Genomic DNA, 26,331 nt, shown 5'->3' with positions numbered 1-26,331 from the left:
CACCAGGGACTTGACTCCCTAGCTCTGTGCTGCTCCCATCTTGGCCTCAGAGCGTAAAATGCCCTCCAGCTCATCCCAGAGAGCGGCTAAATGCGAATGTATTTGGGAGGAAAAAAAAAAAAGAGGAGGGGCTTCATCTCTTGTTAACACCTGAACTCCTGAGTTGATTTTGCTGTTTCCGAGCGAACAGCAAAGCTGCAAGGGCTAACAAGTTAAAGTGGGTTTCGGGTTTACTTGGCAAGGGAGAGAATGGTCAGAGTGGGGAGGTCGTTCTGGGAAGAGATGATTCCAGAAAGGAAAGTAGGGAACAGATATCGCAGACAGCTTGTCTCTCACTCTTGCTCTCAGCGTTTCAGCCCCGGAACGCTGATTTCCTGGACTCACCTGTCATGTAGGAGTTTACACCCAGCCATCCCACAAGATCAAGAGCTTCAGCTGAGAGCAGTGATGAAGAGAGGAATACAGGTTTTGCAGCCTAAACCTGCCCAAACTGGTGAAGAAGGAAAATTATTAAACCCACAGGAACCAGAACCAATTCACATAGATTTTGTACCTTTACAAACACACATTGTTTCAAGCACTGGTGATTTTTATCACAGAAGCTATATACCCTTTAGAAAGTGTCTTTTACTAATACCTTTCTTAGTTGTTGCAAAAATGAATGTTGTTTGTAATTTTTTGACTTTGTAATTTAGATGTGTAGAAAAGTTGCTAACTCCACAGAGAACCCACATGCCCTTCCCTCAGATTTCCCTAATTGTAACACCTTCCGTAATAATAGTATAATGATCAACACCTGGACACCGTCACCGGCTAGAGAACTATTAAATAACCTACACACCTTATTCAGATTTTTCCAGTTTTCCCACTAAATGTCCTGTTTCTGCCCCAGGTCCCACATTTTATTTGGTTGTCATGTCTCCTTAGTCTTCCATCTATGACGGTGCCTCTTTTTTCTTGTCTTCCGTTGGCCTTGACACATTTGAAGACGACTGGCCTGTTATTTTGTAGAATGTCCTTCATTTTCAGTTTGTGTGATATTTTCTCACTACTAGAATGAGGTTATGCATTTCTGGTAAGAATACCCCAGATGGGATGTTTTGCCCTTCTCATTGCATCATATCGGGGGTGCATGCTGTGGATATGTCTTATTCCGGGTAACATTAATTTGGATCGCTTTGTTAAGGTGAAGTCAGCCTGATTTCTCCACAGTAAGGTTCCTTTTCCCTCCGGAAGATTTCTTTACAATCTAATGATAGTTATATTTTGCCTAAATTAGATATACTATTTAAACACCACCTTTTGGAAAAGTACTTGAGACAAGTTATAATGAAAGATGTATACGAATAAAGGTCTTGTGTGTCCCATCTCAGTGAATAGTCCGAACCAGCGATACCATTCCCTAAGCCTGGAAGAAGTCTTGCTATTTCCGTGTAAAATCCAGTCACCTCAGGTTCTACCAAATCCCCCTTCTATCATGCCTCAGCTGTGTCCACTTCACTCCAGCCTCACCATGTTTCATAATCCATCCCCCTGAATCCAAGTCGGGCTCCCCTCATATTCTATCTACAACCTAAGAATAAACTTTAAAAAGCCAGGAAGATTGGGTCATCTGCCACTTGGATCCTTCAGTGGCTTCCCATTGCCTTCAGGCAGAGCTGACCTGTGCCGCAAACCCTGGGAGGAGCCCTCTGGATGAACTGGTGATAAAATGATCCCCTGAGTAGCTGAACAAGCTCATCTCTGTTGCAGATCAGGATCAACTGGGGAGTTTGTTAAAAATATAAATTTGCGCGGTCCTACCTGCAGTGACTCGGACTCCAAGAAGGACCCTGGGCTCTGCGCCATAACAAGCTTCCCAGGTGATTCCAATGTGGGTGTCAGCTGAGGAATCACTGATTCACACACCAAAATGATGTCAGCTCTGAGGGGGACCTCGGAGAAATTTTTTTCCTTAGTCTCCTAATTCACAATGCTATAACTCCCAACTTCTGTAAAGCTGTTGCAACCCTGCTGTAATTATTAAGTGGACCTAAATTTATTTAAAATTACATTAAATAAAAAATCGGCCAAATGAGAACTCCTGGTATATTCTAACTTCTGTTGAATTTGCATATATTATAAGGATGCAATAATTTTTCTTAAGAAATCATTTTATTTTCTAAGACTCATCAAATTTAACTCCCTCGTGGTATGGATACAACCCTTTTGGGAATCATGCTATGAAGTCTTGCTGTCCTATTTTATAGATCCCAACCACTGCCAGGGTCCAGCAAAGGCATTTTCCACGCTCGCTCTGCTCCTCGTCTTTTAAAACCCAGACTGGGCACTGTGCCTGGTCATGGAGTGCAGGAAATGCTACATGTCATGTGGGCATGCAAAGACAAATACAGTCAGGCCAATGTTAAATATGTCATTTTAATCATTCCCAATATTTTAAATCTAAATAAAAGTTAAGCAATTTCAAATACCCCCGTGAGGAATTATTTATGTCAAGTTTATTATATTTTTATAGGGGTCAAGTCATTCCAAAACCCCTATGTCTGACTTATGTAAGCCTTGGTATAATTCCCCACAGTAACCCTTAGCCTAATTTTTAAGCAAAATACATAGTACACCAATGACATTTAAAGTTCAAATTAAACATATGATGTAGGCAGCCATTTTGTTTCCCAACAGAATAAAAGGAGTGGCATTTAATCAGACTTGTTATGGTCAACACGCACCTCCCTCCACTTCTGGGCTTACGTGTTTTGCAGTTGAACTTACTGGGGAAATGCTGATGGAGAGGCGATGGGGAGCAGCGGGCCCGTGTACTGACCCGAGATGGGCTGTAACTACCTGGTTCTCTAAGCTTCCCTGACCTTAGTCAGAACGCATGTGCTTCCCATTCAGGCCAAGGAGTTAGCCCTCCTTTGCCACCTCTTCCTTTGTTGGTTATGTCTGGTGACAAGTGTACATATTTTTTAACTCCCAAGAAAAACTTAAAATGTAAAATATGGCAAAATCCTGATGAAGCAATGGCTTTTCTTTGGTTAATGAGAAAAGTATAGGTACTGAGATAGATCTTTATTATAGGCTCTGACCATATGCAAAACTGAGAAAAATGGAAAATGCGTGACGTGTGAACATTCAATATTCTGCTATGTTTATTTCATCTTGAGTTTGGAGTATAAAATTAATCCAATAAGCTCCAAATAAATGGGTCATAAAATCAACTGGGAGAACTCATCAGGGGTTTCCCCAAAAGCCACTTTCATCCTGTGTGGAGTTTTTCTTTTGGGCTCACTGCAGCATTTTTATTAAAAGGTCATCGATTGAGTCATTACCACAGTTCCAAGCCACACTGAATTTTATCTGTTTGGGGTATGTATCTTGGGAGAATTCTGGGCATCGTTCACAGTTAAGCAAGACATCTCAGAGTAGAAACCAGAAAATATAAAAAGCTTCCACGGAGGAGAGAAAGTGATACTAAGCACCTGGCTGGAACTGAGGGTTGGATTTCGCCCCAAGTCTGCTGGCCCTTGGGCGAATTTGGGTAAATTACTCTCCACTTCTGGAGCCACAGTTTCTTCAGCCACAAAATAAAAATACTATTTATCCCAAAGGACGAATACACACCATACAGATTCAATGAGTGAATGACTTCACCCAGGGCAGCTCTTCTCCTCCAGCGGGTCTGTCTCTCACCTCCTCCTGGGCCAGTCCTTAACCACAGTAAAGAGCTGGTCTGTGCCCTACACTGGTGACTGTGGATGCTCAACAGTCTCATTGCCCTGCCCGCTGGGGACAGCATTCTGTCATCTGCCACCAGGCTCCAGAGCACTGACCACTTGCCCTCACTCTGCAGTTTCCTCCTCCTGACCTCAGGCTCCAGGTGGTTCTCCCCAGATCTCTGAATTTTTTCAGTGGGCCTCTTGGAGACCTCTGGCTCCCCACAAATTTCCTGCAGGCTGTGGAGAGCTGGGGGCTGCCTCGGGCCCATCTGTCACAACAACTTCTCCTTCAGGGATGAGCCACGGTCCATGTGCCAACCAGTGGATGTTGCCAACCTCCCAGGGATCCAGAGGGTTCAGGGCACAAAGCCCTTTGCTGTTGCCGCCACCAGTTTACCTTGGCTGCTGGACACTGGCCCAAAGAGGTGGTTAGGACACCCGCATTTCACTGCCTGCTTCCCCTCATTTTCTCTCCTCGTTCACGCATGCCACCTACCCTCTGTCACACGCTGACTTCTCTCCATCCCTGCCTTTTATTATGATCTAGGCCACAGGACGGCTCTTGACAGGTGCTAAAGAAATTCTCTCGCCACAAAGCTTGACTTTCAAAGCAAATGCTTTTCTGCAGACCCAGAAGTCCTCCTCTAGATGTCAAAGGCTGGATGCTGAATCTTCCTCTTTGCGTCCCTCTGTGACACTCCTGATCCTCTTCAACGCAGCCCAGATACTCCGGGTCAGAAAATGCAAATCTGTATTTGAATATATTTCAAAGAACATACACACTTTTCAGAATGTCACATCTCTCCCTGTAAATTTCTCTCCCACCTCACATTTCCTCTCTCCTGAATAAACAGGGCTAAAAAGTTCCCTCCTAAAAAGATCAGCTTAAACTGGGACCTTGGGGGAAAACAGGGAGGGGGGATCGTTGAGGATGAAGCAAGACAGGGGCTTTTTGCTTCACCACACCAACTCCTGCCTTTTGGTCATGTGTATATCCTCAGACGACTCCATCAGAGCCCGCAGTCTCCTTTCCTCTAAATACTTTTTCGAAAGATGCTGTGTCCCCTGGTGTAAGAACTTGAGAACAGATTTCCAAACCTCTCCCAGCTACAGAAAGGTCTTTGCTGCCCCAACGATTCATGACCAGCCCTGAAAGATGCTGTACATTCTCAACCACGGTTCCATGAAATTCCTCTTACAGACATTTCTTTCCGCTCCTCCCGGGGCACAATGCTGTAGGCGGGAGGCATGTGGAGATGAGTAAGTCAGGGCCTGAATGCCTGGAATTCACAACCTAGTGAGGGCACAGGAGGACAGTTGAGCAACTCCCTAATGAGCGGCGAAACAATGGAAAACAAAATGCAACAGAAGTGCTAACAGTGGATCCTAAAGGACACATCTCACATGTAATCTCCCAGAGGCAACCCTGAATCATGCGCTGGGAAATAGCCGGGACAGAAGGGGCCTCCATGACACCGAGCTCTCCTAATGATCGCTAATAAAACCACCTGGAACTAACTAACCATCATGGTTCAAGTCCATTGGCTGCTTCTTTTTTTTTTTTTAAGATTTTATTTATTTATTTATTTGTCAGAGAGAGAGAGAGAAAGCACAGGGGAGCAACAGGCAGAAGGAGAAGCAGGCTCCCCGCTGAGCAAGGAGCCTGATGCGTGGGACTCGATCCCAGGACCCTGGGATCATGACCTGAGCCAAAGGCAGACGCTTCACCGACTGAGCCACCCATGTGTCCCAAGTCCATTGGCTTCTGATCAGGAGGAGGAGACTGAAGCCCCAGCGAGGGCCTCAGACTGCCCGGCACTTCTCTACAGCAAGTTCGTTAGAAGCTGGGTGGGAGACTCCAGTCTGGTGTAGAAATCGGCAGCAGTTCTCTGTGATGTTCTAAGCTGCTGTGAGAGCAGACACGTGCTTCGGAAACCAGATAAGCGGAGGGTAAGGTTGCTTTTGTGCCATGAAACTTGAGACCACATTCTTTATCCGCAGAGTTTTCATCCAGCTGGAAGGCAGAGAGAGGTCTACCAGGAGCAGAAGGAAGAGCACAGTGACATGAGGAGAGCTGGTAAGGGTTCACTATGAAGGCGAATAGGGAGAATATTCATAACTGGAGACCACGGACATTACTAAATACTAGATCCAGGAATTGCTGTGTATTTGAAAAATTCAGAATAAGTCCTTTAAAGAGGAGATAAGGGAGTCAAGAACTGGAAAGGGCACCATTCAAGGGAAGCTAATAAATATAATGGGAAAGAAATCAAACACAATGTAAATAAGCAACCCAAATATTTAGTGGGAAAATGTTGCTAGGAACTCAGAAAATGAAATAGATCTACTTAAATAAACACCTAAGGGTCTCTCACTTCACATCATGTGCCCAGAGCTGCCAAAGCCCTGTCATGATGACCAGGGTACACAACTCTGGGCCTGGAATGGGGCTAATGTACTTTACTCCATTGTCCTATAATCTGACAGCAGGAGTAGTATGCTTAGGAAATTGTTGCTCAGCCCAAAGTTTAAAAAAAAGTTAGTCAAGGGGCCCGGTGTGTGATGCTTAGCCGACTCTGTGTAGTGAAGGGGATGCTGATTCTGGCCATTTTTATATCTCCGTGTAAATGAAAAACTTGGTGTTCTGGTTTACCATTTGGATCTTAACCCAGAGGATCTGAAGCAAGGGTCAGCAAAGCAAAATGCAAAACCACAGAAGAAAGTAGAAAGAATGGGACTTTACTGAAGATGTATGTATGGGAGTGGGGCCAATGAATACTCTTGCCACATACTTTATTATTTTTTTTTTGCCACATACTCTAAATAGAATGTGAAAAAAAATCTGTGACACAAAAATTAAGTAGAAAGAACAAAATCTAAATGGCAAATTTGAACATTGAAGGAAGGAAGCAGGACAAAACTTAAGCAGTTTCTTGGTATCAACTTTGAGTGTTAGTTACACATGGGTCATAGAAACAAAGTAGGGAGAGCTGACAGATAGAAAACTTTGTAGCCAGCCATATGATATGAGGACAAAGACAACACATTTCTTGACTCTACCATTAGAGGAAGTGGGGCATTATTTATACAGTTTCTTCTCAGTTAAATAACTGTGTTTAAGGCAAAAGATGACAAGATCTGGGTGTCAAGGATCAAACTCTACCCCCCCCACACACACACAAAATGATGGAGCTGGAGAGATACAACAGAATGGGAGAAAGATGTGTACAACCCAGACAGGCATGTCCTGAGAAAGGTCATGCTAAGGAAACAAAGTGAAGAATCATAAAGGCCAGGGGTCTGAGGACAAATAGGAAAATCTTATCCCGTGGGGTAAAACACAGATGGAGAAAACCGAGAAGGAGTTGAAACAACCCTTAGGCTGAGCTTGTTGCCTGTCTAGACCTCAGACTCACATCTATAAAATAAGTAAGTTAAATTAGACAATCTCTGAGATCAGATTCAGCTTGAAATTTCATTACGGAATGATATGTGGGGATCGGCAGCATGCAGAAGAATTAGGCCAATGCAGAGTTATCCCATGAAATGTCTTCTGCGACAAACTACATTAAAACCAATAAAAAGCCCCTGCCCCAAGGGAGAGTTTGAGCTGAACGTGGAGCAGCGTGGGGTCTATGCAACAAAGACTTTTTGAAGTTGGTTCTCTCGCTGAATGAGGAGGAGGCTACTAATGCAAGAAAAGGTTGATGGATAAGAAAGAGAGTATAAGGAAAACAAAACGTTTTTTACCTTATATTTACAATGAGTTCACACTTAATATCTTTTACATTTTCATTGGTTTGTGGGGGGGGGGTAGAAAACAAAATGCAAAGTTGTCTCAGAAATTAAAAAAAAAAGTTGTAAGGTCAACTTTAAAGCACCTCACAAATACACAGTAATTCCTATTTTTATCGTGTAACGAGCTCAGTGGGAACACAGGCGCGCTGACTCCCCAGGGCCCTCAGCACCGACTTGGGGGACATTCGAACACACGCTACAAAAGCAGCAGTTGACGACCACCATGGTAGATGGGCTCTTACAACGACTAATACAGCAAAATAAAAATCCTTATTGATGGAGGCCGAATGACACTAAACTCAAAGGAGCAAGCTGAAGTTCCTAGAAGAGCTTACATGTTTAGAATCTTAGGTCCTCATTAGCATGAATATTAGCACAAGTTTACGAATGGTGTTAGCTAAGCTCTTAGAAATCTCTTGTGCTTCCGTCCAGACTACCAAGCAAGAGGGAACGCATTTCAAAATGAATAAATGGTAATAATGTTATCGTCAAACATCCTACATATTAGATAGCTCTAACGCTTGCTTCTTGAGAACACAGGCCGATTTTCAGGGATGTTTTCTGTACTTAGTTGTCTTTCTGATGCTTCCTGTCTCCCCTCCTGTCATCTTTGCCAAAGATCATCAGTAAGAATATAATGGAAGTTTCCTTGCATTAAAAAGAGAGTCTGCACTGCCACACCCAATGTGCGGCCACGATTATAGGCAGCTGCACCAAGCCAACAAGTAGCCTAAATGTTTAATGAAGCAGGAAAGTCATTCTTCGGTTGTACCGCAGACCCACCCGATGGTCTGAAACGATCACCTCTGTTTGCTGTAAACTGGGACTGGGCTGCTGAATATTGTATTTTGCTCTGTGAAGGGCCAGGCAAGGGGCAGGTTATGGCTGCCTGCTGCTCCCTGCAATTGCCGATTCCCTCAGGTTTATTAAAAGTGGGAGAAATCAAGGTCAAACCAAGACCGTCTTCAGCACATCCTCCATAGCGCTGTCTACGTGGGAAGAAAACTGGGAGGGCACATGCCTGTCCTAGTGAAGCCGTGTTAAGAATTAGGAGCATCATTAAAATAAAAAATAAAAAATAAAAAAATAAAAATAATAATAATATAATAAAAAATCATTAAAATAAAAAAAAAAAGAATTAGGAGCAATCTTTCAGGAAATCCAAAGTGCAGGCCATGCATTTATTGCCCATACTCACAAAAGCAGGGAAGAACAACAGTGTTAGGAAAGAGAAGTGATCACAAATCCTTGCGACTATGCTGGGAAGGAGATCTTCCATCTGGCTGGCTCCATCACTGATTTGTGGTATTAAGTGCCCTCTACTACCTGAACAATTCTAGTCCAAGAAAAAAGTGCCTTTATGAACAATTTACTCATAGCCAGATTCGATCTTTACCTGATTTAGAATCTGTTGCAATCATATGGGTGAGAGTTGATAATGGTTTGGACAAGGATGGTAGCAGTAGAAGCAGAACCAAGAGGCGTTTGCTAGTTGACCTGATATAGAATATACAGTAAAAAAAAAAAAAAAAAAAAAAGCAGGGGCACCTGGATGGCTTAGTCCATTAAGTGTCTGACTCTTGATTTCAGCTCAGGGCGTGATCTCGGGGTTGTGGAATTGAACCCCCTGTCAAGGCCCAAGTCAGGCTCCACACTCAGTGGGGAATCTGCTTGGGATTCTCTCTCTTCCTCTCCCTGTGCCACACCCCCTGCCCACAGACACACTCTCTCTTTCTCTCTCTCAAATATATAAATAAAACGTTAAAAAAAAAAAAGCAAAAAAAAAAGCAGTGCACCTGGGTGGCTCAGTTGGCTAAGCATTTGCCTTTGGCTCAGGTCATCAACCTGGAGTCCTGGGATCGAGTCCCACATCCCTGCTCAGCAGGGAGTCTGCTTCTCCCTCTCTCTGCCCCTCCCCTTGCTTATGCGCTCTCTCTTTCTCTCTCAAATAAATAAATAAAATCTTTTTAAAAAATGAAAAATAAACTTTAAAAAGAAAAAAAAGGATCAAGGATGACTCTAAGGTTTTGGCCAAACCATTTACTGAGGACAAGGAATGAGAAAAGCAGTTAGAAGAGGAAAATAAAGAGAATAGTTTTAAACAATGTTGAATTTGAAATACCCTTTCGACAACCAAACCTAGATGTCTACTAGATGGTTGGATATACTGAGCTGTCATTCTGAGCCAAGATATTTTGGATTCACCACTGTAGTAATGGAATATAATTAAATAAAGTCACCTGGGTAATGCAGATGGAGACCAGAAGAGCTCTGAATACTGAGCCCTGAGGCATTCCAACATTTAGTGGTCAGGAAGTGGAAAGGAACTCTCAAAGGAGATTGAGGAGGAGCCCTAGTATGTAGGAAGACCAAAGAGATGGGTAAACTCGTCACGTGAATAATATGTTTCAAAGAGAAAGTAACGACGTGTCAAATGCTCCTGGTGGGTTAAAAAATGTGAACTGAGAGTTAGCTGTTGGATTTGGTAACCCGGAAGTCATTGGTGACTCTGATAAGCATCTCTGAAGAGTGACCAAGAGAAAAGCCTGAATGGAGTGGACTCAGGAGAGGAGAAAGTAAGTGGAGAATGTGAGGTATAGACGGATATTTCAAAGAACTTTGGTACAACAGTAAGTAAGGAAATGGGAGTAGTGACTATAATGGGAAATGGAATCAAGCAGATTTTTGTCAGTTTGTTCTGCTCTGTTTTGAATGGAGATATTACCCTCTATTTGTATGATGATCAGAATAATCAGAAGAAAAAACTGACAGTGAGGAAAGAGACTGATGTCTTTGAGTAAGCAGAAACTGATGGCATTTGTGCACAAATGGAGGGGTAGCCTTTATACGGGAGCGTGGACAGTTGTCCACGGCAACAGAAGGGAAACAGGGTGTAGGTACACAGAGGAGATTAGTAGATATAACGAGGGGTGTTGAAGTCACTTTTGAACTTCTATTTTATAAGGTTCTTATATTTTTCAGGAAGTGGATTGTATCATGTAGAATATTTTTGGCTGGAAAAAGCAACATATCCAACCAAAAGTAGCTAATAATGGGATCGTTATAATAAATTCCAAGGTAGACAGTCTAAGGTTTTTTTCAGTAGCTCAGGAATGACTCCAAGGATCCAGGCTCTTACCGAATTTCCATTTGTAGTCCTCAGGGTATTGACTGGGTTCTCCAACTTGTCCCTTCGTGACTGCAAGATGGCTGCTCCAGACATAACAGTATCTTGTGCAAGGAAAGTGGCATAGAGGAGGAATAGCAGCATCGCTCCTCATATGGCTCTTGTTTCCAGGCAGGAGCCCTTTCCTACCCAGCAGGCTTCCTCTCAGTGCCATGGGTGAGGATCCTGTCATATGCTTGTGTTCTTGATGGTAGATAGATCTGGCAAAGGGAGCATCTGGTATTTCTGACATCTTAGTGGGAAAGTCTGAAGATTAGCCTTTGGGTTGGGTATCAACATTACCAGCCCCAAAAGTAGAGAATCTGATTAATTTTGGACAAATTAACAGGTATGAACTTTAAAATTTAAGGATAACTACTAAAAAATAGAAATAAAGTAATAACTTACTTATTTAGGGTTGAAATAAAGGACAGTTTACGAAACAGACTCACAGGGCAAAGTGACTTGTCCAAGGTCAAGCAGGTAAGACAGAAAACTAGCACTCACAGATCTGGATGCCTAATCTAGAACTCTCCACAAAAGCAGCCTGTCCTTTGATTTATTGTTCTTAGATTTATACCCAATGGTCTTATTACTACCATTAAGTGAATAGTCTATGTTATACACACACACACACACACACACACACACACACCCGTATACACATACACACACACCCCAATCTCCTGATTCATTGTCACAAGGCATTTGTTTTATATTTCAGAAGCAATGGTGAGGTTATATTATTCTATCAGTACTCCCTCCCATCTTCTTTAGACCCAAAGTATGCATTCGCATAGTACTTAACTAGGGGTGACGAAACAGTCAACACCAAAGCACTATTCAGTCTCCTTATTTTCCATCATGTTGTCTTCTATATCACTGGCTCGCTCTTCTGCCTCGTTCATTCTCATTTTTATAGCTTCCACTTGGGACTGCATCTTGGTAATAGCATTTTTTATTTCGGCCTGACTAGATTTTAGTTCTTTTATTTCTACAGTAAGGGATTCTATGCTTCTTTCAAGCCCTGTTATTATCTTTATAATTGTTGTTTTAAATTCTAGTTCAGACATCTTATTTATATGTGTATTGATTAAATCTCTGGCAGTGAGTACTACCTCCTGTTCTTTCTTTTGGGGTGAATTTCTCCTTCTTACCACTTTGTCCAGAAAAGAATAGAAGAAAGAAAGAGAAAAAACAATAACAACAACAATGACAACAGAAAAAAAAAAACAAAACAGAAAAGAACAAAACCAAAATAAAACAAGAAACAAAACAAAGCAAAACAAAAAACTAGCTCCTGGGTATGTTTTGGTTTGCTTGTTAAAAGAAACTAGATCCCAAAATAAGAAAGAAAGAAAAACATTTATATACAAAAATAAAATAGAAGGAAAAGCAACAAAAATAATATATATATATGATGCATCTATAAAAGTAAAAATTAAAAAATAGAGAAGAGTTGAAAAAAGAAAATAACTGAAAAAACAATACTGAAAGACCAAAGAATAAAAAAACAACAAATGCCATATATTGTTTTCCCCAAGAGTTGAAGCTTTGCAGCCTCTCTGATCCATAGATTTGGTGCAAGCCAGTTCCGCTGGCCTTCCGGGGGAGGGGCCTGTTGCACTGATTCTCAGATGTCTTTGCCTGGACGGTATTGCATCCTCCTTGCCAGGGGTCCGGGCTCAGTGTAAGTGGCTCCAGATTGCACTATATGGTGGTGTTTTGCTCCCTGAAGGTATTCAGCACCGATGGGTGGGGTGAATACGGTGGCACCCCACTCTCTAGCCCCAGAGGTGAAAGTTCTCACCTTCTGCTCTTCAGTGAGCCCTCACAGAAAAGCAGTTAATCACTCTTGTCTCCCCAGTTTTCCTCCCAACTCTGTGTTCACCCAGCCTGTGACCAAGCATTTTTATAGACCAGGCATGTGACCCCGTTTTGAGTCTACAAACTTTATGGACTCCAGCAGCACAGACCCATGCTGGAAGTGGGGGGGGCGGGTCTTGTCACACTTATGCCATTTGTGGACCCCTGCGTGGAGAGCGGTCACCCAGTCGTGTCACGGTTCATGGTTTATGGCAGCACCGAACAGAAAGCCAGTGCCTAGACTCACTGTTTACAGCCTGGTGGCCTGTAGTTCTCTTTTTTTGTAGGGTTTTTGTTTGGTTTTAGTATCAGGGTAATGCTGGCCTTACAGAACAACTTTGGAAACTTTCTTTCCTCTGCTATTTTTTGGAATAGTTTGAGGAGAATAGTTATTAATTCGCCTTTAAATGTTTGGTAGAATTCACCTGTGAATCCATCTGGTGCTGGATTTTTATTTTTTGGTAGTTTATTTTATTAGACTAGTAATTGGTCTGTTCAGACTTTCTATTTCTTTCTGATTCAGTTTTGGAAGATCGAATGTTTCTAGGAATTTAGCTATTTCTTCTAGGTTGTCCAATTCGTGGGCATCTTTTCTTCCTTTTGTTTTTATTGTGGTAAAATATACAAAACCTAAAATTTATCGTTTTAAGTGTATAATTTAGTGTCATCAAGTATATTCACATGTTGTGTAACTATCACCACTATCTCTGTCCAGAAGTTTTCAGTCATCCCAAACAGAAATTCTGTACCCATTAAAAATAACTCCCTATTCCCTCCTCCCCATCAGCCCCAAGGTAATCACTATTCCACTTTCTGTCTCTGTAAATTTGCCTATTCTAGGTACTTCATATAAGTGTATCATATAGTATTTGTCATTTTGTGTCTGACTTATTTCACTTAGCATAATGTCTTCAAGGTTTATCCATGAATTTATCAGAATTTCACTCCTTTTTATGGCTGACCAGCATTCCAATGTATGTATATATCACATTTTTAGTCTATCCATTCATCTGTTGATGGACATTTGGGTTATTTCTGTCTTTTTGCCACACATACTTCACATTGCCCAGGGTAGAGGATTTGTCTTCCCTTCCTTTATTCTTAACATTCAGCCCCTATTTCTTCCTGGCTTGTTACTCTACACGCCTCATTACTGACCTTCCCACCTACACATTATCCTAGGCTTCTTTAATCATTCTTTTTTTTTTATAAAGATTTTATTTATTTATTTGACAGAGATAGAGACAGCCAGCGAGAGAGGGAACACAAGCAGGGGGAGTGGGAGAGGAAGAAGCAGGCTCATAGCAGAGGAGCCTGATGTGGGGCTCGATCCCAGAACGCCGGGATCACGTCCTGAGCCGAAGGCAGAAACTTAACCGCTGTGCCACCCAGGCGCCCCTTCTTTAATCATTCTTATTCTCTCACTCCCAGATACTCCCACATCATTTTGAACCCTTCATCCTCCAACACAAAAGGTAATTCCCAGTTGCATCTCAATTCACACATCTAAGAATAACCAGTGACATACCCTCCTTCCCTTTGCCCAAACTCAACTGGATTTATTTCATTACATACTCTGGTTCATTCAGCCCAAATAGCCAGTATTCACATAGGACTTATTTACTCTCATAAAACAGATCTTTTCTACCTAGTTAGAATGCTTCTGTTCTTCTCTTTCCAGCCATCTTCTCAAATATTCCTAAAATATTTCATTGAGTGCTCATAAATCATTTTCCTTAAGAGTCTATGACAATTCCTGATTGTCACTAATTGTACCAACAATGCTCTTGATCTTTGTAAGTGGATCTGCCTATTTGTGGAGAGAAATGGGGCTAACTCTAAATGGCCACATGGTTATTATACAAGTAAGAACTTGGAATAAGTGTATAGTAATCATGGTCCTTTTATTTTATGATGTTTTGGCATTTTAAAGGCCTTGCTGGCTAGGGAGAGAATGTTGCTCCTAGGGCTAGCTAATTCCTAGAGATAATAAGTAACTCACCTCCAAACATGCCTTTATACAAACCAACCAATCACGATTCCATATCCCCAAATACCCCCCTTCATCTAACTCACACACCAAGCCAATATTTCCCCGGCCCTAAATCAACCCAGGGCCAGGTATCAGAAAACCATAGACCTCCCTTATGATAGCCCGGAGCTCACTGAGATTACGCGCGCTAGCTAATTCTAAACTGTGCCTCCCACCCTACCTTGCCTTTCCTGCAGGAAACAAAACACGGCTTTGGGTCACGCTTTCTTCTCACTCCTTTTACGTCCCAACGCTATCTGCTGCTTCCCCGTGCGGCCTTGTGGGGCGTGGCATGCCCTTCTACCCCCTTCTCTTAGGAACTGTGAGGAAAAATTCTTTCAACGGCATTAGCCTTTCTGTGGGACTTCCCTAAATGAAAAGTTCTGAGGGGATAATTGAGACAAAAGGCCAGTCAAAACCATCAATGGTATCCATACATCCCAAAGAGGGGGAGCAGTTATGCAAAGGTTCTTCTATCCACTTGTTCTGCCCGTACAGAATCTGAACCCGTGCGGTGCAGAAAGAAGGTAATACATTATGCTGAATGCTATTTTTTGAAAGGCCTGCTTACTAATTTGGCCCTTGGCTGGTGTCTGGGACATTCGATTTTAGAAGCGCTCCCACCATTAGCTGATAAGAGTGTCTCACTCTGTCTGAACTATTTGTACAAACAATGTGGTTTATGATAAACACATATTTTCCTTCTGGGAGTGTGGATTTGGACATTTGCCAGGCAGAGGGTGTCCCCAATAAAAACCCGGGATGCTGAGTCTCTAATAAGCCTGCCTGGTTGGCAACATTCACACTGTTGTCATAACGCGTTGGTGGGAGCATTAAGGTCACGCTATGCGGCTCCACCGGGAGAGGACCCTGGGAGTCTTGCACCTGGTCTCCGCGGATGTTCCCCACGCACGTTTCCCCTTTGCTGATTGTGTTTCGTATCCTTTCACTGTAGTAAATCGTAGTCATGAATACAGCCATAAGCTGAATCCTATGAGTCATGATAGCCATTCTTCCAGTTCAGCTGCTGTAATTCGTCCTTACTTTTCTAATCAAAGCAATTCTGGCCCGCATCCATCATTCACCGAGGCTGATATATACTGTCATCATCTTCAAGGTTCCTTGCTCTCCTAGAATTATGGAGGAGCCCTGCAAGAAGCTGTCCGTCTGTGGCTGCTATTTCACTATTGCTTCCTGTCCTGTGGCTCAAGCACTCTTCCGTGGTGTCCCTTCAGTGGTGCTTCCTGCCATCCCCAGGCTGACCTATTCCACTCCACTCCCTCACATCCCGTGTCACAGTTCAGACTACTCGGGATGATATAGTTTCCTAGAGATTCCATCTCAGTCCCTTCTTTTTCCCTCTTTCAGACAATTATCTGAAACCGTAGCTCCTCAGTTTGGTCCCCAGTCCCTACTAACTTCATTCCTTCCAGGGGCTATGGATCCCACAGCATCAGAGCAAAGATGTAATATCTAATGTATGGGGGGTGAGGTGTGTGTGCGTGTGTGTGTGTGTGTGTGTGTGTGCGTGTGTGTGTTAAGAAAGGGGAGAATAAGGGGGGAGGTAAAAAAAAAAACTTATTTCTCTAGTCACAACACATTTGACACCAAATGTGTGGGATGTTTACCACCAACCAATTTTTCAACTCTCTGGACACTAACTGGGTGTCCTAAAATCTGATTTAATTCTGACACTGACTGCCAAAACTGAGCAGCAGACCCTCCATGCTGAGGGCTCCGTCCTACAAGAGTGCCGCCCGCTCAGATGCCACTCACAAATCCTGGGCCTCCAGACGTCTGGCTGACCTGGCGACAAATCAGAGGTTCATACGATCTCCTCCTCAGATTAGATAATTTGCAGTGGTTCACAGAAATTAGGGAAACATTTTATTCAGTGTTACTGAGTTTCCTGTATGCCTGGTATTACTGGTTTATGATAAAGGATATATAGATAAACAGCCAAATGAAGAGGCACACAGGGCAAGGTCCAGAAGCAGCTTCTATTCCTGTGAAGTTGGGATGTGTCAACCTCTCAGCACACGGATGTGTTCACTGACCTGGAAGCTCTCTGAACCCCATCATTTAGAGTTTTAATGGAGACTTCATTACGTAAATGCGATTGATGAAATCGTTGACTGTTGGCGATTAGTTGCTCTCCAGCTCCTTCTAGAGGTTCCGGGGGTGCGGCTGAAGGTTCTAGCCCTCGATTGTCTTGGCCGCTCCTCCCACGACCAGCCCTCACCCTCAAGGGGTCATCGCTTGCTTAGCATAAACTCAGGTATGGCTGAAAGGGCTTATTATGAAAACGAAGATGCTCGCTCACCCCTATCATTCAGGAAATTCAAGGACTTTAGGAGTTCTGTGCCAGGAACTGGAGGCAAAGACCAAGTATGTATTTCTTTTCATATCACAATATCTGGGAGAGTAAGTGGGAATTAATCCTTTATATTTGAATCTCCTACAACGGTATGAATAAAGCATAAGAATAATATATCAATAGGTTCTCCTGCTACGAAAATAGTAAACTTGACTTTTATTAAGGAACATTCCGACCAAAGTCATTTACTTATTAGCACCAGTCAGCAATTTTTCTTCCATATCATCTCTCTGCTACCAGCAGACAATTCACTATTACTCAACCTTTCTCTAACATATAATCTCGGCAGGACATCTCCAGTCTATTTTTTGTTTGTAACATCCACATACAACTTCCAACAACAATTTATGTCTGAGAAGAGAGATTTCTAACTGAAACAACTATTGGGATAGCAGCATTAAGATTAATTCTGGAAGACTAACAATCACACACAACAACCACAAAGGCATATTTAACTTTGACGTCCCAATTCCTGTGGAGAGCCTGGGTAAAAGGATTCGTATTTCTCTACATCAATTCTAAAAGGCCAAGAAGAGGTGTCCCTGATGCCTCACGCACAGTGCAAATCCTGCCGGTCCCTGCCTGGAAGCCCCTGCAGGGTCATTCGATAGTACTGTGCTTTAATGCCCAGTCTGCGCCCCAGGTGGGCCAAGGCCTTCTCTGTAAAGGACACTGCTGAAGCTTCTGGAGTAGTTTTAAATATAAGGTATGATTCTCCAATAAAAGGAACCAGGGTTTCTTGAAATAATGGCTGATTTTAGGCCACGAAAATGCAAGATAAACTGGAAGCATCTTTTAGTGTCAGCAAGGAAGGAAGTGCTCAAAAATAAATAAATAAAAATTTAAAAGACGGGGCACGTTGAAGGAACTCAAGAGTGAATCTGAAAGAGCTCTCAATGGACAAAACTGACACAATCTAAGCAATGAAATAAATAACATAGCATCGGATTATAACCCAAAGTATGACATAAATATCCATGGGTCCATACTGATAGAAATAAATGACTGAAGAAATAAATGTGGGAGAACAGACAAATCTTCCTTACAGAGGAAGGAAGATAATGTATGCAGATGCTCTACCCTCCAGTAGGTGAAGCCTAATCCTCTCCCCCCACCCCCACTCCCACCTCGGCTGCTTCCAAAAGATAGACTGAGGCAAGGGGGAGAAGTAACTTTATAGTGGAGCAATCTAGCAAACACTACCCTAGCCAGCTGATCAAGGTTAACATCACCCATGATGAGCCCAATTCATCACGTGTACTCTTTGATATAATGGGATGAGAACGGACTTTCCCTCTCTAGTATTTGTCCCCAGAAGCCCTAACCCCAGTCTAGTTATGAGAAAACACAGACAAACCAAAAATTGAGGGGCAATCTATAAAATACCTGACCAGTACTCTTCAAAACTATCTAGGTCATGATAAACAAAGAAAGACTGAGAAACTGTCACAGACCAGAGGAGATTAAGAAGACCAGACAGCTCTATGCAATGGGACATCTTGGACAGGAGCCTGGACCAGAGAAGGGATAGTAGTGGGAAAACTAGTCAAATCTGAATAAAGGCTGTAGTTGTGTTGATAATATTCCAGTGTTAATTTCTTAGTTTGACAAACATATCTTAGATTTTGTAAGATGTTAACATCAGGGGAAGCTAATGAAGAGTATATAGGAATTCCTGTTCTATATTTGCAATTTTCTATAAACCAAGAATTGCTCCAAAATAAAAAAGCTTTAAATATAAATGAATAAATAAATAACTGTATTTATATATTTACTATCTATTTAATAAAGATATATTTGATATATTGAATGTACTTAATACATTTATTACATAATAAATTATAACATTATATAATAAATAATTTAAAGTTCTGATAGGACAATATATACTTATTATATAATAAATAAATTTAATAAATATATATTTTCAAATCCACATATTATGCACTGGGCACTGACTCCAGCACATAAAAGCATCCTCTCTAGCCTGGTGTTTCTATTTTATTTATTCTGAATCTGCTTTGCCTGGAAGCTGAAACTTGATTTCTTAAAATCAACCAGAATGAGTGGATATAGAGGAGAGCTTTCTCCTCATGAACTAAAATGAATATATAGAAATACTTTCAACCCCATGGGTAGAGCCTATGATGCCCCGGGACAGCACCTGCCAAAGATGAGCACATAAGAGTTATAGGTCTGTGTCAAGAAGGCTTCATCTCAGCCTTCTGTAATTAACAGTTTGCTTCAGTGCCTTAATTCAGCATAAAAGAAACCACAAAGGAACCAGCAGTCTTTGCCATTAAGAATTGCCAGTGAAAGTGTGATTTGCAGTTATTAACACTTTTCAATTGTGATCTTTGGTAATTACTTCTATACTCCAACATCATCTTCAGTTTTCATTTCAATTTTTTTTTTTTCAGACAGTGGGGGGAGGAGGGGCAGAGGGAGAGACAGGATCTTAAGCAAGATCCACGCCCAGCATGGTGCCGGATACGGGGCTCCATCCCATAACCCTGAGATCATGACCTGAGCGGAAATCACAAGTTGGATGCTTAACCGACCGAGCTGCCCAGGCGCCCCTCACTTCGATTCTTTCTAAAACGTTTACGTAATACCTAGTGTATCTGGATTTAACTTTACCTGCAAAATCAAATTGTAAAAACTATCATTTAAAAAGCATTTGGATCATTTCCTCAGCTAATATCTATTTGAACAAAATAAAATTCCCTTTTACATGAGATTTAAAAATTTAAACATGTTAATAACTAGTTTTATGCTGTACATTTGCAACATACTTTCATATACCTAAAATCATCCTTATAATGACTCTTTCTTGCAGGCAGGACACATACTATGAGCGTGAAAAGTCAGGCAAGCTGGTTTATGTCACACTGCGATCTCAGCAGCAGACAAGGTGGAGAGAGGAAAAAGCTATCGTGGGAGGGACTGGAGTTAGGAAAATTGGCACTTTCATAAGCAAACCCCCCAGAGGGAAGACCATGGCACACATTACAGAGAAGGGAGGGGCTGCATCTGGCCTCATCTGGAGATGGGGAATGGCAGAAGGAGCATCATGGGGACCGTGGAGAACCCAGCTGATGGCTACAGTCCCCAGAGAGAGAAGGGATCATGGACCTAGCTATAGCGAGGTTCTGACCCTGGGTAGACGATTAACCAAAAACCAAGCAAAATACCTCACCGCATACTTCTCACTCTGTCCCAGATGGTCTCAGAGACTATACAGAATACAGTCCTCTTCTGGAGACCTCGGGGCATCAGCTTAGAAGCCCGGAGAGACAGGTTGTAACAATCACTCCCATTTTTCAAATAAAGAAGTAGGTTAAGTGATTGTAACCACGGTGGACTCTGCAGCCAGCCTGCCTGGATTCAAGTTCAGCTTCCCCCACTTCCCGGGGTGTCAGCCAGCACGGGCTAGCCTGCGGTAACGAGTAGACCCCCAAGGTGTAATCACTCACACAAAGTAGAAGTTTGTTTTTACCTATGTGATACCCCAAGGAGGCTCTTCCTGATTGATGGGAGTGACTCGGGGACCCAGACTCCTTCTACCTGTGGCTCTGCACCCCCCAGTGCCTCATCCTCTTCTTCATCTAGCCGGCAAAAGATGCATGGAGGGGGCACTCCAGCTTCTAAAAATGGCATACATCTCTCATGCTGTCAGCTGGTACTTAGTCCAGTGCCGCTCTTACTGCAAACGAGGCTGGGACGTGTCAGCTGGCTTTGTGTCCAGAAAGAAGAGACAAGTTTTGGGTGAATGTTGTCGGCTATCCTAGCTGTGCGACCTCAGGAGAGTTACTTAACATCTCTGTGCCTCATTTCTTCTCATCTATAAAGTGGGGATTCTAACATTACCTGCCTCGAAGAGCTGGTAGGAGAACGAACGAGCTGACGCATGAACGCTTTTGAACAGCGCCGTGTCCCCAGGCAGCGCTCCCCACACGCTGCCCCCTGCCATCAGCAGCAGCGTCTTCCTCATCACTATTTTCATCGTTACCAGGATTATTCGAAAACAAAGTGGCTGGGATTTAAATCTGCATCTTTTGACTCAGAATCCAGGGAGAATTTGTCCTTCTCTTCTAAGACTGCTGCTGCAGTCCCTATCAGCCACATAAAATGATTCAATTCTCAGCTTTCCTCCTGAAATACAAATATTGTTTCCCTAAAAAACGCAGATGAGAAAATTTGGTCACAATAATTGGAAGCAACCGTTGGGGCGAATGGAAGAATGCTGTAGCCTTATTTGATTTCAAAAGTAATATTTCAGGGTTTCTTCTTATTTGAGAGTTTTCATTTCAATGAAAGACAGCATAGAAATACCACACTGGGGAGAAAATCCAACTAAAGGCTCATTGTTTCCTAGGTCTGTATTTTGAGGGGATAATATACATATTTAATTTTTTTTTTCAGCGAGCAGCTTAGTATCTCTCCCTTCACATTCATTTTTTCAGGACCTATTAGAGCAGCCATGGAGTGCTTACTCAATTATTCCTTGCCCTTCTAGCCTTTGGGCTAAAGCAGATTATATCATTCCATTTTTAGTTAATTCTATTTCATTTGCTGGAGTATTGAGAAGAGTATCAGGAAATGAAATTTTCCTTCAGTGAATAAGCCGGACACTTTTCAATCAGGTAAATAAAAATAGTAGGACACATATCATTCCTCATGAACAATACGTTTTTCATTCAATTTTCATTTTCATCCTTGAGCTCTTTGACCATCTAATGTTGCTGTCTGTCTGCATATAAACGGGGGCTTTATTGCAAATGCACTGTGATTATGATTCATTCTCAGGCTGCCTGTGCATCTTGCCAACGGCCTGGACTCGTTTATTATTTTATCTCACTCACTGGATGGGAAAACCTGCAGCACAGTTGCTCCAGCCCAGCAAGACTGTCTCTGCTGAAATGCTGTGATAGTGGGCTTGAAGCATCAATTTATTCTCACCCAAACAGGAAGCATTAAACAAGTCGCTCCTGAGGGGGTATAATCTGGTCCTTTTGTTCACTTTCAAAGTCACAAAGGTAGAAAGTCTACTCATGCATTCTCTCCTCTGTACTCAGGAAATTCCAGGCATGGAATTTTTCAAGAAGGTGTCGAAGGAAAGAATGCTGTGATGTGTGAGTCTGGAAAGCATCCTGGACACTTCTCTGGGGATGCCTCACCTTCTTGGGTGATCACCAGAGGCTTCTGGGAGGTGCGTGAGGGAACTTTAGATAGAGTAATGTGGCAGGGACTGGGAGCTGTCTGCCAACATCTGCTCCCCACTGTTCAAAAGTAACAGGAGTGTAGCTGTGCACAGGGCTGTCCTGCAAGATTACATTTCCCAGATGTTCTTGCAGTGAGGTGCGGCCATGGAGCGAAGATTTCACCCAAGGGATGTGAGCAGAAGTGGGATGTGCCACCCCCGAGTCATCAAAGGAGCCTCTGCCACCCCACCCTTCCCTTCCCTGCAGGTCAGACCCTGAATGTGTCAGTGGCTCAGCTCTGACAGTGCAGGCAATGAGAAGCCCTAGGGTCTTGCAACCCCAGTGAGGTCAGGGACTAGCACTGAAACATAGGAAACTGTTAGAAATGCAGAATCTTGGGTCCCGCCCCAGACCGTTTTTTTTTTTTTTTAAGACTTTATGTATTTAAGAGAGAGAGAGAGAGAGAGCACAAGCAGAGGGGGACGGGGTTGAGGGAGAGAGAGAAGCTTCCCAGGACCCTGGGATCATGACCTGAGCCAAAGGCAGATGCTTAACCGACTGAGCCACCCGGATAACCCCTGCCCCAAACCTTCTAAAATACAATCTTCACTTTAACAAAATCCCTGAGGAATTCCTAGGCACGGGGAAGTTTGCGGCACACTAGCCAAGAGATGGCAGAGCCCTCCTGTGAACAAAGCTACCGCCCTGACCCGCCACGCTCACCTGGAAACTACCGTGTGAGAGAAAGAAACTTAAAAAATATATATATTATTATTGATGCTGTGGTTATTAAAGTCACGCTATTTTGGAGGGTCTTCATGGTGAGGCTTAGATTTATCCTAATGCCAATAGTGCGACACCGTCCACAGGGTCTTATTGTCAGACCCTATATTAAATTTCCTGTGGGAGTTCCTGTCCCCAAATGGATCAGTCTTAAAAGTCTGCCATAAGCCTGTGCTCTTATCAGCTTAAAGATGTACCAAATGAGAGTTCAGGACCCAGAGACAGCTTGACTAGTAACTAGTGATCCTTGCCCTGGAAGATTCAGGCAGTCAAAAATCACCAGCAAAATCAGGAACTGGGAAAGAGAGTTCCTAATGCAAAGTCACGAGAGTCCAGACCGGAAGTCAAGAGAGGAACTGAAATAGGTGAAATGAGAACTACAGTACAGGAAGCTCCGGGACCCCCATCACTGTCTGGAACAGCAACCGCCCACCTGCGTTCCCCGCACCGCCAGCCTGAACCCCTGTCCTCCCGCGGTCCACTGGCTTGTTCAGAACATGGTGGTCTTTGCCCTATCCATCTATGCCCCCAAACTGTCCTAAGGTCAGCATCTTATCTATGAAAGAAATGACAAAATTATAGTCATAAATGGTATTTCCCACAAGAACGCAATCTCTTTAATTCTCTAATGGCTCCGCACACGTGAGCCCGTCCTCAGTTTGGCTACTTGATGCATCTCCAGCCTGCCCACCCTTCCTCTCCTCTTCATCACAGGCCTGCTCCACATACCCCGCACAAAACATTATGCCATTCCTTTGGGACATTCCCTTTCCCCTCTCTTTGGCTTTTCCTATAGCTTAAGCACTCTGTTTTCCAGAACAACAGCTTTTCTCTAGCCGGGAGTCATTCCTCAAGACCAAATGTAATGCTTCTTCCTCCCAGAAGCCTTGCCCTGGCTCCCACTTGGCTGTAGGGCTCTCCCTCTTCTGTCTACAGCAGTTAGTAGCTCAAAAGACATCTTTCTTCTCTTCTTTTTTGTTTTCTTCTCTTAACTTTCAAATTATCTGGAAATACCTAGAGGGATAAGCTTTGTATTTAAGTTCACCTTTGAGAAACAAAACTAATGATCAAAGGAAAAAAAAGAGAGAAACCAAGAAACAGACTCTTAACTACAGAGTATAACTTAAACTGATGGTTACCAGAGGGGAGGTGTGGGGGAGGGTGCAGGTAATAGGGGATGGGGATTAAGGAGGGCACTCGCTGTGATGAGCACCGGGTGATGTGTGGAAGTGTTGTATCACCATATTATACACCTGAAACTAATAGAACACTGTATGCTAACTATACTGGAATTAAAATTAAAAGTTAATAAAAATAAATAGATAGATGGATAGATAGATAAATTCACCTTTGAATTCTCCATGGCAGAGCCCAGCCTCATGGAAGGTAAATTGCTGTTGTGAAATAAATTAATTTTCTTTTCCACCCCATTGTCCCTGGGCCCATTTATACTTAACTGTTATACTTAACTGAGCTTCCTTTGTAAACTGTGGGTACACAGATTCCCAGCTGTTTGCAAGCTTCCATTCTCAGGGCCCATGTACACTTTTAAAGAACCTGTAAGCCCTGGTAGAGCCTAAAAAATGTGCAAACAGAAGGTACCAAAATAATGTTGGTTGATCAACTGAACGAAAGGTTTTCTTCAAGGAATTTTTATTTTATTTTATTTTATTTTATTTTATTTTATTTTATTTTTAAAGATTTTGTTTATTTATTTATTTATTTATTTATTTATTTATTTATTTGACAGAGAGAGACAGCCAGCGAGAGAAGGAACACAGCAGGGGGAGTGGGAGAGGAAGAAGCAGGCTCCCAGCGGAGGAGCCTGATGTGGGGCTCGATCCCAGAACTCTGGGATCACGCCCTGAGCCAAAGGCAGACGCTTAACGACTACGCCACCCAGGCGCCCCGCTTCAAGGAATTTTTAAATAGGAGTTTGCCAAGTCAATTTTTCTGTTGAGAATTTAGTTTTTCTATTTTTTGAAACGTTTTATTTAATAGAATCTTCCTAACACTTGGATTTACCTTTGATATTTTCCTACATTACCCTCAGTGCCCAGATTTTGGTTCTCAATACCATTCCCACCACAATAAAGCAGGGCTCCCTACAGAAGTGGCTGAATCCAGGTCTGAGACAGGAAATGTCTAAGATACTTTGTCACACCAAAAAACAAGAGACTCTCCAAGACTTTTGGAGACATGTCAGTAGGAATCAGGAATCAACTTGCAGGGTTTTCACTCACCAAAAAGGGACAATTTCGACGTTTATAAAATATGCATTTATGATAAATATAAATTTCAATGGTTTGAAATAAATCATTTAAGTTTTTTTTAATATTTTATTTACTTGAGAGAGAGAGAGAGAGCACAGAGGGAGAGGGAGAAGCAGACTGCCTGCTGAACAGGGAACCCGGCATGGGACTCGATCCCAGGACCCTGGGATCATGACCTGAGCCAAAGGCAGATGCTTAACCAACTGAGTCACCCAGGTGCCCCTAAATCAAGTAAGTTTTTTAAAAATCCATGGAATTGGGATGCCTGGGTGGCTCAGTCGTTAAGCGTCTGCCTTTGGCTCAGGGCGTGATCCTGGCATTCTGGGATCGAGCCCCGCATCAGGCTCCTCCGCTGGGAGCCTGGGTGGCTCAGTTGGTGGCTCTCCCACTCCCCTTGCTTATGTTCCCTCTCTTGCTGGCTGTCTCTCTCTGTCAAGTGAATAAATAAAATCTTTTTAAAAAAAATCCATGGAATTGTAATGATATGCCCACCCTTTAAAAAAAAAATTAAGAACCCTCATTGATTACCTTACTAATCATAGGATCTATGGAACTAATTCACTATTCTAAAAATGGTTTGAAAGGGAAAAAGCCAAGCATTTATCCTGCCCTTTTTGTATGAAGTTTACTCCAGAGAATGGAAAGCTGAGTTTATGCACCTTCCCATATCTGCACAGCCTCACCTGCCCCTGAGGCTTGGCCGCTTCTTCGGTGGACATGCCACCACTACCACTGTCTCCTGCTCTAACACAGCAGCTGTCTCAGCCTCCCCTGAGGCAAGCTGGGCTCTGAGCACGTGGCGGCCGTACCTGCTGCTTCGGGACACCAGGAGCTCCAGTGCCCGGGTCCAGCCTGAGAACACGGCCATAAACATGCCGCCTCCTCCCAGGGCTTCTGGGCCCAGATACAGCGTTAAACATCAGGACATGGGATCTGGCTTCCCCAAACGGCTGGCCTGCGTGGTCGAGAGTTCAACCCGGAAGGTTAGAGGAGTTGACAGCTCTTCAAGTGAACTCTGAATTTTGAGCAATGAGAGACGGGACGTGGGAAATCATCAGCAGATGGATTTGCCTTCCTTCCTCCCTTAGGGACTGGTCCAACAGGAAGCATCTCACA

General features: G+C 43.0%; 1 protein-coding gene across 6 annotated transcripts in view; it reads right to left on the bottom strand.

Annotated features, from left to right (window-relative positions):
• LOC123798524 (uncharacterized) overlaps positions 1 to 26,331 on the bottom strand; it is a 135,263-nt gene that overhangs the window by 39,484 nt on the left and 69,448 nt on the right. Inside the window, exons 3-4 of one of the 6 annotated variants that reach the window (XR_015726035.1) lie at positions 10,654 to 10,959; positions 5,312 to 5,749 (exon numbers count right to left, since the gene is read on the bottom strand). The exons of 2 other annotated variants lie outside the window; for them this stretch is intronic. The gene's annotated coding sequence lies outside the window, so the exon portion shown is untranslated. Of the gene's footprint in view, positions 1 to 2,468; positions 4,466 to 5,311; positions 5,750 to 10,653; positions 10,960 to 26,331 lie in introns of those variants that run through there. 3 more of the 6 variants (XR_015726036.1, XR_015726038.1, XR_015726039.1) reach the window with 3 other exon arrangements.

The sequence above is a fragment of the Ursus americanus genome, chromosome 11 (assembly GCF_024610735.1).
Source record: "Ursus americanus isolate L20-20 chromosome 11, mUrsAme1.1.p, whole genome shotgun sequence".
NCBI lineage: Eukaryota > Metazoa > Chordata > Mammalia > Carnivora > Ursidae > Ursus > Ursus americanus.
This window is presented reverse-complemented; position numbering and strand designations above follow the sequence as displayed.